Source organism: Candoia aspera, chromosome 1 (assembly GCF_035149785.1).
Source record: "Candoia aspera isolate rCanAsp1 chromosome 1, rCanAsp1.hap2, whole genome shotgun sequence".
Classification (NCBI taxonomy): Eukaryota; Metazoa; Chordata; class Lepidosauria; order Squamata; family Boidae; genus Candoia; species Candoia aspera.
The window spans coordinates 320,966,612-320,983,290 of record NC_086153.1 but is presented as its reverse complement, the minus strand read 5'-3'; positions in this window follow the sequence as shown (position 1 = coordinate 320,983,290).

Sequence of the window (16,679 nt, the reverse complement as noted above, 5' to 3'; positions counted from 1 at the left end):
GCAGTTCAGTCTGCTCCTCAGGGCTACTGCGGCGGTACAGAGCACACCCTTGTTTTACTGCCCTCCTGGTCAGTACCACAAATGCAGCCATTATGCTCCACTGATCCAGGAGTTGGTGCAGCAACCCAGCAGCCACCAACCAACCTTCCCAGTGATGCAATGCTGAGACCTGCTTGTTGTGTACTGCTGAAGTGGAGCAGCATTTAAACATCTACTTTTCAGACTTCTGAAATGATCCACAGCTGGTACAAAAGCAGCAGCAGCAGCATCCTAGCGTGAGAAGTGCCCTCTAAGGCAGCTGAACCAATACTCTGATATCATAAGACTGTGGATAGTATCAAGGCACGAATGCAAGCCCCAGCAACAGGAGGGGGCCATGCATCTGGCTTAGTTCTGCTCATCAAGGCAAGTGTCTCTCCAAGCCCTCAGTGCCCTAATCTGCACCAGGAACAGTTTGACTGCTTCATGCAGAGCACCTTTCTTCAGAGTGTTCCGGGCAGGCCATGTTGGTGGCTTATTCTCCATGCACCCACTAGCGGAAGGAACTTGGAGTCTGGGACGATGAGTGTTGCCTGGCTAACTTCAAATGACTTATGGCACCCTGTGTTTGCTGGCAGAAAAGCTTTGCCACAGCTCCAGTAGGAAGACACAATATTGTATCAGGCAGTCCTGACGGAGGACAAGGTTGCCATCATGCTATGGTGGCATACTATGAGGCGGCACATCAGAGAGCAATCATTACAGGAATAATGGTGGAGGTCTGCCTAACTGTGAAGTATGTTGTGCAAGAAGAACTTTGCCTTGGGGACTCCAGGAAGGTATAGTCCAGAAATCAGCACATCTGTATCTTTAATCCCTGCCTCAGATTCCTCTTGCATTAGCAGTGTGCCTGTCATCCGCTTCCATTCCAGCATCACGGTGCAGAACAGTGGAATGTCTGGGATGGGGGTGGGGCTTAGGCAGTGGTTGTGGGGGGAGGCATTGATTTCTACTTTAGGTAGGCATTTGGTCTGCAGCTGCATCAGGAACCTCCCAACCAACTCCAATCATCTTTGCCCAGTTCTGTTCTTGACATAATAATGATGGTGAACTATAGCGGCTATAGTCACTCCTCCCTATATTTGTGCTGAGCCATTGATTTATAATATAAAATGGGAAATCCAAGGAATTAAAAAGAAAGCAGTTTGATGGTCTGATGCCTTTCTGTTGATACAATATGTAAAGTTCTTTAAAGGTCTTAAACATATGGAATGTCTTTAAACTTATTCCACCAATGTCTATATAAAAATTTGGAAGTCTGCAGTTCCAAACCAATGTCCTGCTTAAAGTCTTGTCAGAGAGAACAGAAAATAGAAGGGAAAATATAGGAAACAGAAAGGAGTTAAGGATTGTAAAATGACAAACAGACTGAACTAATCTTGCTGTCTCCTACCAGCACTGTACAGCAGTATCAGAGCCCCTCTTCATTTTTGACATCTCAGAAGCAAGTAACAAGGCAGAGCAGCCTATAAAAAAATCACATGATAAGCTTGTAATTACAGTGAAAGATTGGAGGTAGGATGACAAGCTGTCTCCATCTCTGGCCCTCAAGACTTTCTTTAACTAGTCTTTACAGAAAAAGGTTCCCATAGAAAGCTGAGGAAAGGTTTCATGGGCCTCCACATTATTAACATTCTTAATTGTTGTCCCCCACCCCACCCCACCCCACCCCTAACAAGGAAGGTGAAGTAGTCAATTATCTTTCTATGGCTACTGGAGTCTCCTCTGTCATGTGCAGAACCTCAAAAATGATTGGAGACCTACCTAACAGTAGACCCACTGGTACTCATTCAGATTTTATCTTTGAGCAAGATGTTGAATCCCATCTTCAAACTCCATCTCTATGAACGTTTAATCAAGATGGCATCAAGTGAGAGCATTTGTTTAAATTGCAGCTACTGGCTAGAATGTTAATGTTAATGTTAGTGAAGAATTGGCTGGGGATTCTTACCACAATGAAAATAACATCTAACAACCCACAACAGCTATACAACCAACAACAGCAAAAATGACAGTTCATAACAACTGCAAAATTAACAACAATTAATGATTATGCAGTGGATTCAGTTACAACAGTAATGATGTCATCCCTAAGAGATCAGGAAACTGACTCCCTAGGATGCCTAGAACTACACTTTATTGAGATAGGCTCTAGTAACAGAATCTTACAAGTCTGCCTATGTTTTTCCTTCCCTCTCTCTTATACCCCGTGGAGTCAGGGGGAAGGCAGTCTGATTCTTTTTCCAACACAATCCTACCTCCCTGGGCTTATTGCATGCTTCTTCTGTACCCATTGTTTGTCCTAATGGCTTCTGGATGCCTTCTCCAACATCATCTCCATGGCTTCCTACAAAAGTGGAAAACCTGTCCTTTGTGTTTAAGAACAGGACCAGGTTTGAATTGTGGGCTAGAGTTGACACCAGAGACCTACCCAAGAATTCAGTTGGCTCAGGCAGCTGGTTAGCAACCCTGTGTGGCCCAGAGTTACTGTATAAGATGGCATGGCTGAAGTGTGAAGTCTGTCCCCTACCAATGATAGACACTGCAGTAAAGTCCAGAAAAATTGGCTGGACTGCAGAGAGGTCTTAGAAGCCATAAATGAGATGTCCTTGAAGCTGGAGCTCTAGAGAAAAAGGTTGCAAGCCCAGGACAATGCCAGGATCGTTACTGCTACTGGCTCTCTATTCTGCTACCTTTATTAACTTCTTTCCAAAGCTATAAGCAGGCACCTGTTTTTGTGTGGGGGATTCCTGTCACACGTTTATTTTAAGTAAGGAAACAGAAGTTTGCAACACAGCATCAGGTCTATCCAAAGCCCCCACCTTTCCTTCAGGAGCAAAGGGAGCATAATAGTGCTCCCTCCTATTTTTCCCACAACAATCCTGTGAGAAAGTATGTTTGGCTTAAAGTCACCCAGTGAGCTTCCTTGGCTAAAGGAGAACTAGAACCTGTGTCCCCCCCCCCCGCCCCCAGTACCATTCCAACACCTTAACCACTACATAATACTGGCTCTTTATTCTGCTACCTTTATTAACTTCTTTTCAAAGCTATAAGCAGGTAAGGCCAGCTATAATTAGAAATACTACTTATTTGTTTTATATCTGTGTTCATCTTCAAAAATGCACTCGTCAGATACTGCTTTTTAAAAAATCTTTAATTGGTTGTTTGGGAAGTAAATGTAGGAGTCATTAATATAAAAAAGTCATGGAATCTACAGCAATAAAAAATGAGTTTGCAATCTTGTCTCCATTTGCTTTTCATCCTGAACTTTCTACATCAACCCCAAGAGCAATCCTAAATTTAACATCTTGCAAATAATATTTTAAAACCTTGCCTGTAAAAACAATGGGCAGATTGTGTGGGTAGGGACCACAGCTGCTTCAATAGGGCCATGAGAAAAGTCAAATTTAGTTGTAAGAAACAAATGGTATCCATCAGAAGGAAATGTTGGAGATTATGATTTGAAGGGGTGGGACTTTGGTTTGGCAAATCCCATTGCTTTGGGTTTATATTTCCTTGAAAAGAACAAACTCTGAGTCACTGATACCACTTCCAATTAGAGCATTAATTTATGCACTAAATCTATCTCAAACTTCTCAGACAGATTTACAATACTTCAGAATATGTATTTTGGCAGGGTGGCCTTGCTCTGTCCAACTGTAACTGATGGGATTCTAGGCGAGGCCTAGAGACAATCATCCAACCCATTCCGGATAGCAGATTGGTTCTTTAGGATCTGAGCAATGTGCAACCAACCAAAATATGGATTTATCCAATTGAAGATAACATTACAGAAAAATTAAGCCCATTGTGTAACAAAGTGAGATACATCCTTTGAGAAATAAGTTTCATTTTTAATGCATTACTTCATTGTATATCATAATTTTGTGGTTTTGTTATTGTAAATCACCTAAGATATCTAACTGAAATGGCAGCATATGACTTTTCATAATACATAACAAACTAGCATTATATATTAGTATTGATTTAAGCAGATATGAATTCATGCCAAATTAGCTCCAATGCCTGGGTTTCTCTGAACCCATCTCTGGATGACACACCAGGGAATGTTGAGAGGGAGGATGGAATCAGTAAGGAAAGTGGGGAGGAGAGAGGTGAAGATATTAGGGAAGGAGAAAAGGGAGGGAGAGAAGACCACAAGGTTATTTTGCGATTCTCTTGGGGTGAAGGGCCTGGGGTGAATTTGCCATGACCCAGATGAGAGTGGGGCTTGGGGAAGTGGGATTATAAAGAGATTTTAGGATGTGCTTTGGGGAAGCACTTGACCAGAGAGGACTGCCAAGTATCAGTAGAAGAGAATCTGTGTTACCTAGTCGGGAAATGAAGCATCTGCAAGCAAACAACCCAGCCCAGAGAGTGCCAAGGACTCTACTGCCAAGTATTTTGGCAAGTGCAACTCCTCCAAGTGGATGGCCTGTGTCGTGGTGGAATGTGGGAGTGGAGTAAATGGTGGGACTCGATGGTCCCAAGGACAGTTATAATGGGGAGAGTAAAACAATGGGGGAGAAGAGTTGAAAAAGAGCAGGTTGTGACAGGCAGAGGGAAACAGAATAAAAGGCACATTCTTTGGGAAGGGGGACTGGGCATTTGACACCATGTACTCATCCTGGCAGCCTAGGTTGCTGGATTTTAAAAGGTCCTTCATCCTAGCTGCTGCTTTTTAATGCCAGACCTGTCTGTAATAAATTAACAAATCTCTCCTCATCCACAGTTTGACTGTGGAGAAGGCAAAAATGGCTCGTATTACTGAAGCCTGTTTAGTTGAAAGCAGGGATGTTTCCCCTCTCCAGAATCAGCCCTTAGAGGTTCCAGCTTATGGCAGGGGAGGTGGAGTGTCTATTATTCTGCAGCAGCTCTGCAGGCAACCAGAGCTGCTGTACTGCCAAGGAGCAGATGGGAGACCTCACTCTTGAAGTTGGGTGCCAGAGGCAAGGGAAGATTGCAGCTGTTGTCCTGTTCCCTTTGCTGTACAGATCTCATTGCTGGAGGGGTGGTGGCATTCCCCAGGCTTATGGTACTGGGGGATTTAAATGTGCCTTTTCTGGGGGTGGGTTCTGAGGCAATGCAAGAGTTCGTGCCTACTATGACAATAGCCTTATTCAAATCATCATGGCCCCAATGAGAGGCATCTGGGGGGAAGAGCAAGGGGGGCAAATGATGAAAGCAGCATTATTCCATAAGCTCCTCCTCTTCTGTACATGAGTCATGATGTGACATGCATGTATGAAAGGGGCAGATATTATGTCACAATGGCAGAATACTGCTTTCATCATTCTGACTAAAGCTTTCAATCCCACAGACACCTCTGCCCCCAACTCACGTAGAAGGCCAGATGTTAGACCTGCTTTATGTCTCAGTAGAAGCATGACATACCTCAGAAGACATTAACATCTGTCCTTTGTCCCACTGAGCTCACGGATGCCACTAACTTCCTCAAAGTGGATGGACCTATTCACTTGGTTTCCAGAGGGCACTAGGAGTGACTCCTAAGATCATAGTGGGCAGCTCTGCTGAGTCAGCAGCTGGAATACAGGAGCAACTGGGCCCTTGGAAAGAACTGGACCTCCATCCACCAAGAAGCTCCAGGAAATGAATTGGCAGGAGAGATGCCCAGAGTGATCTTGGCAAAAGATGAAGAGTGGATTGGAATAGACATGGGTAAGAACTCAGGTTCAAGAATTAGAATGGGAAAACATCAACAATTCTCTCCTTTTACTGCATCCACAATTTGTTTTACACAGGCTCTGTTTAAAATTACCTGGAACTTACTAGGTAAGAATGGGTTGGAAGAATATGTATGGGCCATTCTAAAGGGTTTTCTAGACACCTGGAAGATAAAATTGCTCAGATCTGCTTGGAGCTGGATACCAATGAGGCAAATCCTATTGAGATGCTAGAGACTCTGTCTTGCAAGGTTATCTTTCAGAAATTTGATCCTATTGTTCCTGAAGGGTTTCTTTGCAATGTTAGCTCCCCCATTTGTGGTCTGGAGCCCTGTCCCTCCTGACTAGTAAACAGCCACAGAGAGATATCAGGAGGCTGGATCGCGGTGGTGGTTCATGCATCCTTGAGAGGGGAAGTAGGTTCATGTACCTGCTCCTCAAGAAACCATCACTTGATACAGTAATATTGGATGCCTATGTGTCAGCCCTTCAAGATAGGACAGATCAGGAAATATACACCACACGAAATACTATAATTCTACTTTACTGATGTAGGCTGAAGGTCTCTTTTTTTTCAGTCGCCTTGGCCCCTTTAATTATGACTGATAGCTTTCAGTCTTCCTGGTGCCAGGCAATACATGCTAAATTGCAATCATATGGCTTTACATGGACAGCCATCACCCTGATGAGCTATGAACGTGCATTAGCTGATCTCAAACAACAGGCCATCAATTTACAGCTGCAATCAGATTTATCAGTCTTACCTAGAAACATCTTTTTGAGTCATTCTGCACATTTTCTCTGACCAACCAGATACCTTAGCTGCAAAACAATTCCGAAATTTAGAAGGGCTTTATCCTTGACTAGATTTAATGCCCTCCCAACCGCTGTTATTGAAGGGAGATACCAAAATACCCCTTTTGAACAGAGACTGTGTCAGTATGGTAGAGGAATAATTGAAATGATGGAACATGTTATTTTGTATTGTTCCCTCTACACAGGGGCTCACCAGGAATTATTATCTGCATTCTTCACTAAACATCCTGGTCATTCTGACTCATTTTATCTTAAGTTGTTACTATCAGATCAGTCTGATTCCATTTCGTTGACCACAACTAAGTACTGTTCCATAGTTTGTACAACGTGCCATAATATCTCCTCTAATTTTTCTTAGATACTTTAGAATTTTATGTGTTTCTCTCTTGTTATCCTAATTAATTGGTCTCTTTTGTTTTATCTGCTGGTCTTTGACCGAATACAATAAAAAATTGATTGATTGATGTAGGCTATAATAATAGAATTTTGAAGGCCTGACAGTGTATCCCCTTTCTTTCCTTTTATACCAAAAAAAACTTAAGGCAGGGCAATTGTAAATTTCTTTCTTACATTTTGTTATTTTCCTGGACTGAGCTCATGTTTTGCTAGTGGTCTCTGCATAGCTTCTCCAAGTTCATCTCTGTGCTCCTCTATAAATTCCAGGGATATTCCATCTTTGATTGTAGGCAGGGCTGTACTTTGTTGTACAGCACTGGCTTGTAATCTGCGGGTCCTCCTGGACTTCCAGCTCCTGCTGAAAGAACAGATGGCAGTTGTGGACAGGAGAGCCATTGCGCAGTTAAAACTGGTTAGCCAGTTAGCCAATCTCCTGGTCTGGAAGACCCTACTCAAGGTCATTCATGCCTTAGTCACCTTTTGTTTGGACTATTGCAACATGATGTACATGGGACTGCCCTTGAAGACCACCAGGAAGCTTCAACTGGTTCAGAATAGAGTAGCTCAAGTTGTGTTGGAGCCTCAAGGTTATTCCATATAACACTCTTCTCTCAAGAGCTATACTGGTTATGAGTTTTCTTCCAGGCAATTCAGTGTGCTGCTTGCTACCTTTAAAGCCCTTTATGGGGCTTAGGACATGGATATAGGTCACGTAGGGCTTTTTTACAGTTACATTTTGTGATCCAATTGTGGCTATTTCTAATTTCAAAATTCATTTGCTCGTTTGTTAAAAACCTAGCTGGCAAATCTACTGAACTATAGACTATATGTTATATACATCCTTCCTCACCCATTTCATCTATCGGATGGAACAGGTTCTTAGAAATGAAAGCTTCTACAATAAATGTGTTAGTCATCAAGGTGTCATAGAACACTCTCTCTCTCTCTCAACAATCATCTGGCAAGCACCCTTTTATATATGTAGCAGCTTACCTTTGTGCCAAGTGGATAACTGTTCTAAAAACTATTAGCATAAGTAAAATAGACATTATTTGAATCCTGTCTCCAAGATCCCCTGGAAGCAGATGCTAATGAAAAAAGAGGAGGCAATGGGGAGGGGGAGACATAAGGCTTGAAATGGAAACAAAGAAAAAGGAAATCCCTTATTTCATAATGGTGCAAACAGAAGCATTGGGAGAAATACATCATGTGAAACCTAACACTGTTCCTAATGCATTTAAGAGAAGGCAAAATGTAGAGCATATCCTGCCTCTGGGAATAATATGGGTAGGAAGCTTTCACCAACTAGGCTGAAAGTCTTTCTACTTGCCCTGGAATCTGAGCTTTTGTTTTCAAAGACTTCCCAAGAGGGCTGGGGTTTTTAGAAGATGTCTGATACTTTTTGCCAATCTGTTTTCCAGAATGATGAATTCCCTAAGCCCGGTTTTACTCCATTACTTAATGGAAGGCAAGAGCTATTGAAACCAACTGAGGAAAGAAGCCCTCCTGTCAGAGTTTTCTAAAAAAAACAACAACTGTGATTTTGAAAATGTGTCTTATCTATATAGTTTTGAAATGGGCAAATTCTACCCTTATCAAGCAATAGCAGCCACTATCAATCAATCTACTCCATCTGCAAAGGATTTTTATCTGTACTGTTAGACCCAGGCTGGTCTTCCTACATAGACAAGTCATCACTAAATGTTGGCAGTCTTCCAGTGAGGAATTTGCATGTGTGAATAATCTTAATTGTCCTGTTCACTGTATGCAGAAAGGAACTGAGAGTATCTGTAGTGGAGAAAATAAGCCGTGCAAATAAAATGGAGGTTGCACGTTTTCCCCTCTGTCTTTCAGATATGACTAGGGTCAAAACCCAGTTCATCTCTTTGCCTAATTCTATCAGACCCAAGTTGACCCTCCCTGTCCCAGACAAATCCCATCTAAACCAAAGAATAGAAGCCTCCTCAGCTTACTGTACAGCCCAAGGGCAACCCTCTAAAAAAACCCTTCTGCTGTTGCCCCCACCCTGTGGAACATCGTGCCCCCTGAGGTGAGGTTGGCACCCACTCTTCTGGCCTTCAGGAAGAGTGTTAAGACCTGGCTCTGCCAACTAGCTTGGGGATCCAAGTGATAGGCAGCCCTGGGGGTGATTGGTGGCCTAAAGATGCTCTCTCCACCTTTTAGTTTTCCTCTTTTTATCTTCGATCTTTTGCATTTTTTGTATTTTTATAATGGTTTTTTAATGACTTTTATATCTGTAAGCCTCCCAGAATCACTTTTATAGTGAGATGGGTGATGTATGTATTTAATAATAAATACAGAGAAAATAAAAGGAATCGCAACCCAGAGAAACCCCAACCTTCCATCCTCCATCAGCTGAGGACCTCAGCATTCCATCTCCTTCACAAGGGGCTTCCCCAGCTCTGCTGCCCTCCTGAAAGGGCCGCTTTGCCTAACAATAGAAATAATCCCCAATACATGGACAAGGACATTCCTAGCTTCCCCAGAATGGCCAGCAAATCAGATCCCTAGGATTTCCTGCCCCAGGCCCGCAACTGGGGTCTGTGTCACCCGGGGCAAACATGGATTCCGCGCCCATTTTGGCACCCCCCCAGTGCTCATTTTGGCGCCCCCCCCCAGAGTGGTGCCCAGGGCACCTGCCTCACTTGCCCCCCCCCCCCGTTGCAGCCCTGTCTTGCCTTGTAGCCCTCAACTTCTATAAAAATGTTTGCTTTTCCATTGTTCAGTCTCCCTCTTGTAAAGTAGGCACCCAATGATTGTTGCAATAAAACCTGGTTCTTCTCCTCAGTTTTGTGCTCCTTCTTCAGACTGAATCCATGACAATATCCATTCCGATAGCTCATTCATAAGGTGATGTAGCCACCACTGAAGTCTTTTGAGCATCTTCTTTCCTTTACCCCAGTAACATACAAGAAAAGAATTCCTTTCCAACAGCCATAAGACCTGATTCTTATGTTTCTTGAGCAATTTCCTGATGTTACTTCAGTATGATGTGGACAAAGGAGCCATACTGACTGAATCAAAACATGGACCATTCTGATGCTATATGTGCTCTTCCGCTATTCTATGTGTTACCTTCGGTGAGATCTTTCCCAATTAAATATGATTAGAAATGGGCTGTTTGAGATGTCCTGGTGTATAGCTCTGTTAAATGTGGGGAAGGAGGGAAAAAGTCAAAATAATACCCTAAAGTAGAGACTGTAAGCAGGTAGAAGATCCTGAGTGGTAGAGCTTTTAGACAAGCATCTAAAATTATGCCCTACACAGTGATAAAAATAGGAGACCCTGTCTGCTTCCTACATTATAGTCTAGCTACTTATCCATGATTATATTTTGCAATACTCAGAATAGAAAGAGAGTTGTACAAGCCAGACATCTTGTAGGAAACTTTGTGAAAATGAAAATGTACAGATACTCCATAGCCCTGAAATACAAACAAGAAACACTGAGAAGTTGTATAAAATACCTTGTTATGCTCTCTAGACTGGAGAAGCAGATGGGGTATGAGATTATTACAGTTGTATAATGTTCCATATAAAGGGATGTGATTCCAGTTTCCTTGTGGATTTTTTTTAAATTGAGATTTTGTTGCCAATAGGAAACAGCAGAACTGACATGCAGTTTGATGCCTGGACCTTGTCTGCTTTGTTTCTGTGGACCTTCTACAATAAATCCTTTTAGTTTTGAATGATATGAAAGTGAAATATATGGAAAGAGGTGGTGGCAGCACAAGTAAGAAGGACCATTATGACCCTGCTTCTGGACCCAGTCCTGATTTTCTCTACAATAGCAATTTCTCACAACACATGTGGCTAGAAGAAGCATCCCATATTTAGTGTAGAAGCAGGTTTTGTACATGAAAAAGTATAAAAGGCTGATGAAGTAGTCCTTTAAAAATAATCACTGTATTATTAAGAGGCTGAGATGTTCCAAATCTGGTCCCAATACTGTATGTGGAAATTTCTGACCACTCTTTTTTTTATTGTCTTGCATTAAGCCTAAGATATAAAAGAATGAAGAATAAAGATACAAAAGGCAGAATGAAAAATAGAACATAAATAAAAATATTATGAAGGAGAATCGGTTGACACTTCCCCCTTCCTTTCCATTCTTTTCCCCAACCACTAACCACTACTTAAATACTTATACTGTGATTTTAATGTTTAATATTAAACATTGGAAAATTTTGCTTATATCTGTTTAGGTCAGTTCATCTGTTGTTTTTAATTAGTATCATGACTCTTTTTCTAGAAGCTGTATTCCAAATGCCTAAATCTGCCTTGCTGTGTAATGTTATAAGGGGAGCCATTCCTGCTTAAGTTTAGTTAAACTTCTACTATAAATACATACCATCAGTTTTGCCATTGCTGCATATTCACAAATTTTGGTCTCCCAGTCCTGTATCTGACTACTTTTCCAACTACTCTTGATTACCTTCTCTGGATATGATATGTAAGTACTAGTAATTCCTGTACAGTAGGAAGAAGTGCTACAATGAAGCAGTCCACAAATAAAATAAGATAAAATAAAAGATTTCTTATTATTTACTTGATACCAGCTAGAAGAATCAGTTCAGTAGTGCAGCTAGATAATTTTATAACCTAAATTTGATGTTCTGATGGGAAAGGGTAGGCTTTAGGCAGTCCTATGTCTAATGTGGGAATGAGCATTTTTTTATTGCAGAAAAAAGTAAATACAGGTAGTCCTTGCTTAACAACCACAACTGGGACCAGAATTTTGGTTGCTAAGCAAAATGGTCATTAAGCAAATCTGACCCAAGTTTACTACCTTTTTTCCAGCGATCGTTAAGCGAATCACCACAGGCATTAAGCAAACCACTTGGTTGTTAAGTGAATCATGCAGTTCCCCATTGATTTTGCTTGCCAGAAGCTGGCCAGGAAGGTCGAAAGTGGCAATCACATGACCACGGGACACTGCAACAGTCATAAATGTGAACTGGTTGCCAAGCGCCCAAATCGTGATCACATGCCCACGGGGACACTGCAATGGCTGTAAGTGTGAGGACTAGTCATAAGTCATTTTTTTCAGCACGTTGTAAGTCCGAACCATCACTAAACAAATGGTTGTTAAGCAAGGACTACCTGTAATACACTGAGCCACCCTTAATTATAAAAGTACTTTTAGAAATATGAATAAAGTATGTTATGGTGAACCAAAGTATATGCAAGTCTGATAGTTCACCATCATCTACTGCTTTCATTTTGGGGACTCCCCAAGGCCATAGGGCCCTGGACTTTGGCCCTGAGGACCAACCCTCACTATATCACTGTAATATTTTGCTGTCTGTCTATTGCATCATTTTGTGTGTCTTTAAAAGTAGCCTGCTATAGAAAAATAGTATTAATTGAAGCTTTTCTGGGCAAAGAATTAATACAATATGGAAAAACATCACTGCCTTTTAAATTTTCATTTTGTCTTTGTTTTAATAACACCACCACCACTACAGCACCACAACTTTTCTTCTGTTGTGAGCCACCTGAGTATATTTGGAAAATTTATTTGCCACTGTTGAGTATACATGAAAAGAGGGACATAAATCTAAAAAGTAAAGAATTTTCTGCATGTCTATCTTCTATAAAAACAAAGCAAAAGGTCAGTTAAAATATTGCAAACCTAGGGCTGATTTTCATGACCAGCTTGACCCAACATGAACATGAGCTGTTAGCTCTTGAGGGCAGAAATAAACCCTCCACCTGACCTCTATCCACCAAGAAGGCTACCTCCACCCAGCTTTATTTCCTACCACCGTATGGGGCTCAAGCAGCTCAAGGCTGTGGTGCAGAAAAGTCCTAGAGCAAGATTGTACAGGTAAGTTAAAATCAGATAAATATTAATTCTAGAGCAGTGTTTCAACTTCAGCAACCTTAAGATGTGTGGACTTCAACTCCCAGAATTCCCCAGCCAGCATGCTGGCTGAGGAGTTCTGGGAGTTGAAGTCCACACATCTTAAAATTGCTGAGGCTGAGAAACACTGCTTTAGAGCTTTATGCTTAATATAAAGAGCACTACTAATTCTTAAACTGCCAAGGACAATTATTGGCTATTAGGACCAAGCCCTATTGGGGAAAAAGATATATTTGAGATATATTTCTTTGAGGATGTTGTGAGATTTTCAAGAATTTTGCCATCTAAGTTGGGGGTGGGGGGGAATCCATAGAATTGTAGGAACTAAGGTTTTGACTGAAATCAAGTGATGGCATTAATATGGTGATTCCTCTATAAAGTGCCCATCCTACCACACTAGCACTGATACATGCATTATACATGGATGTCTTGCCAGGGTGGCACAGATGGGATGGCAGGATGTGTAGCTTGGCAATGACATCAGCCAGGTTTTATGTCATTGAGGCACTGAAATGTACTGCCTTGTATATTTGTTCCAAAGAACATTTAACATAGACAATAGATAATTCAGGGACCCAGCTTAAGTGGTATTTAAAACAGTAAACTCAGGAAGGAAGGAAGGAAGGAAGGAAGGAAGGAAGGAAGGAAGGAAGGAAGGAAGGAAGGAAGGAAGGAAGGAAGGAAGGAAGGAAGGAAGGAAGGAAGGAGGGAGGGAGGGAGGGAGGGAGGGAGGGAGGGAGGGAGGGAGGGAGGGAAGAAGGAAGGAAGGAAGGAAGGAAGGAAGGAAGGAAGGAAGGAAGGAAGGAAGGAAGGGAGGGAGGGAGGGAGGGAGGAAGGAGAGTTAGGGACGAAGGGAAGGGGAGGGAAGGGAGGGAAGGGAGGAAGGAAGGAAGGCATTGAAATATTGTCATTTATTCTGAGATCACACAGCTGCAGTGCAGAATTTGCTATATGGACAGGAATTCAGTACCTGGAAGATATTAGATTAGACAATGATAATGAAGAGACTTCTAGTGGTTACATTAATCAATAAAGTCTTCATTCCAACCCAGTTGGAACCAGCTGCCATTTTATTTCTTGCAATAGTAATTCTAGCTGATCATTATCTGCTTGATTACATGGTAGCATGGGAGAAAAATTGATTTTGGTACTTAAATCTATTTATTTTTCTTACCCTTTTTGATTCTTTCTTTTTGCAGCATGTCTCATGGATATACTTTATTTCAGTAAAATGCAAACCATCTTGAATGCTTTGGCAAATAGTTGTTAATACATGTTGATCAATCAGTACCTGAAATCAGGCCAGAAGATATGAATGCAGAACCTTTGGAACCATAGTACATCCTTTTTCACAAATTTAAGGTAGACATGGCAAGAACTGAATATCCATCTTCCTCTGCCTTGAAAAGGAGGTCCTGTCCATAATTATTGTCCCAAAGTTAGGTCAAAATATTTTTAAGTGTATCTCTTTGTTTTTAGTTCTTAAATAAATTGCCATCCTCTCCCTCTCATTCCTCTGGAGTCTTCCTAACTACTCTCTACTGTATAAACAGAGATTGCTGATAACCTCTGTGGGACAGGAAGCTCTTTTGTTTATGCTGCTCAGTAAAGCACCATGTAGAAAGGAATTAGTCAAATAAATAAATAGCTTTTTTGACTACTGCTACATTTCTGAGTACACAGTGCCCCCTATACTTCAAGAGTCTACACATCTGGTTAGCAATTATACTGCAGCTGAGAGGATCACTTCTCAGATTGTGGTTGCCATGTCCCTTCAGCTGTAATTAAAAAAACTGAAAGCTTGGAAAAAATGTGGAGTATATTTGTGAATGTGTTCGAAGTTTCATGCAATATATTCAGTTCTACCCAATATATCCAGAAGCTATCCAGTTTCTACCTAATTCCTACATGACTTTACATGCATACACACATAATATATCAATATTTTTTCTCTTATATATGTCAGAATAAATTGGATTATATAGTATACCCCATATTCTTTGAGAAAAAGCAAGAAATTTGGGGAATCGTGATCCAGCTCAACCAGTTCCTTGATTGAGTATAGCTGTAAATGATAACTTGACTGTATAATTGCATCAAGGAATGTTTTCAGAAGTACTGTATATAGGTTTTGCATGGTATATACATACACTCATCATGTAAATTCAACAGCTAAGTTGATCAACACCACACCAAAACTTTAAATGCAAACAGGTTCTCCAAAACTATCTCTGATAGGATATCAGTCTGATAGGATAGGATATCGGTCTATTGACTTAGCTTATACTGTCGTCTACAGCTGAAGATATGAAATAATCAGATTTGATGTTTCTTCTATGACAAATAGGAATATAAAAAAAGAAGACAGTCATCAGCAAAGACTGATCCATGTTCCAGGGTAGATATCTGGCTTCCCTGCTCTTCCCAAGTAGTCCATCCATTTATTTCAATGTATGATCCATATATATTTTCCTTCTAGAGGCCTCCTATTCCAAATACTACCCTTAATTTTGTGTTTGAAAAAGCTTATCAATAACAGTTGGCCTGTTATTGATAAGCTGGGATAAAATAAACATCACATATTGTTGTTTAGAAAATTGAGCTCTGAGCAGTTGACAGAAGTAAAGATTTGCACCTGAACAGACACTCCAAAATGGAGAATTTGGGCAGGACTGCAGTCTTATTGTGCATGCCCTCTGAGAGCCATACCCTCTCAGAGCAGCAGTAGCATTGTGCATAGTGTTCACCACCTGCTTTTCCTCAGACAGTGCTGAGCTCTTAAAATGGATTTTTCTTTTCCATTTCCCTTCCTCTCATTACAATTTCTTCTTTTGGCTTATTGCCTCAAGGCCTTGTTTTGCAAATGTGTGAAGTGCTGGAGCAAGCTTCTGCCACTGACAGGCATTCACTCCTTTGCCTGAAGGCAGACATTGTATTTGTTTATTACTTGTGAAGCATATTTATTTATTTATTTGTCAACCTGCTTGTCACCACAATCATATAGTGACTCTCAGTGGTTTACACAATAGGTTTAAAATATTAAGTAAATAACTAAAAACAAACAAAACAAAACATCCAAAAAGTAGACGGTGCACATCAGGAAAGATAACAATACAGCATATTCCCCATGAAACTGTAATCAGGGAGCATACCATTCTGTCCTGTTCCAGGGCCTGACAAAACAGCCAGCTTTTTATGGCTTTATGGAAGCCCATAAAGGTTGGGTTGGGTCATACAGATCTCAGAGGGCATTCTGTTCCACAGTGCAGACACAGCTTCTGAGAAGACCTATCTCCTAGGTCTTACAATGCTTTACAGCAGAACTTGAAGTGCATCAGCTCTTCCAGATCATAATGGTCAGGCAGAAAGAACTAGAGAAAGATGGTCCCATTGGTAGTCAAGACCACTTTAATTTCAAAGGATACTAAATGGTGTACATTGAGTAATATTGTGTTGACTCCTGCATTTATTGTCAGAAGTTCATTGTACAACCCTCTCAGAATCAGTCCTCTGGGCTGTGAACCTTGTGCCAAAATTATGTGCTTTAACATCCAGGATAAAGTCAAGAGAATTATAAAAGATACTCCAAGTTTCCATCACAAATTTAATGACTGTTCAATCTTGGGAAAAGAAGGAGATTGCAAGTATGAGTGAGTTTATTTGGCCCCTACCAGCATGTATATTTCAATCTGACCCAGCAGCAGCAAATCTTGAGTAAGGTCCTATGCCCTTAGGAACCCTTAGCCTTCCAGGGTGGCATTTTAAAAAGAACAGGAATGATATTAAGACCTAGATCTGGTCAGACAGAAAAGCAACCAATTATTACCTCCTCTTGGTCAAGGCAAGAATTCCAGATTC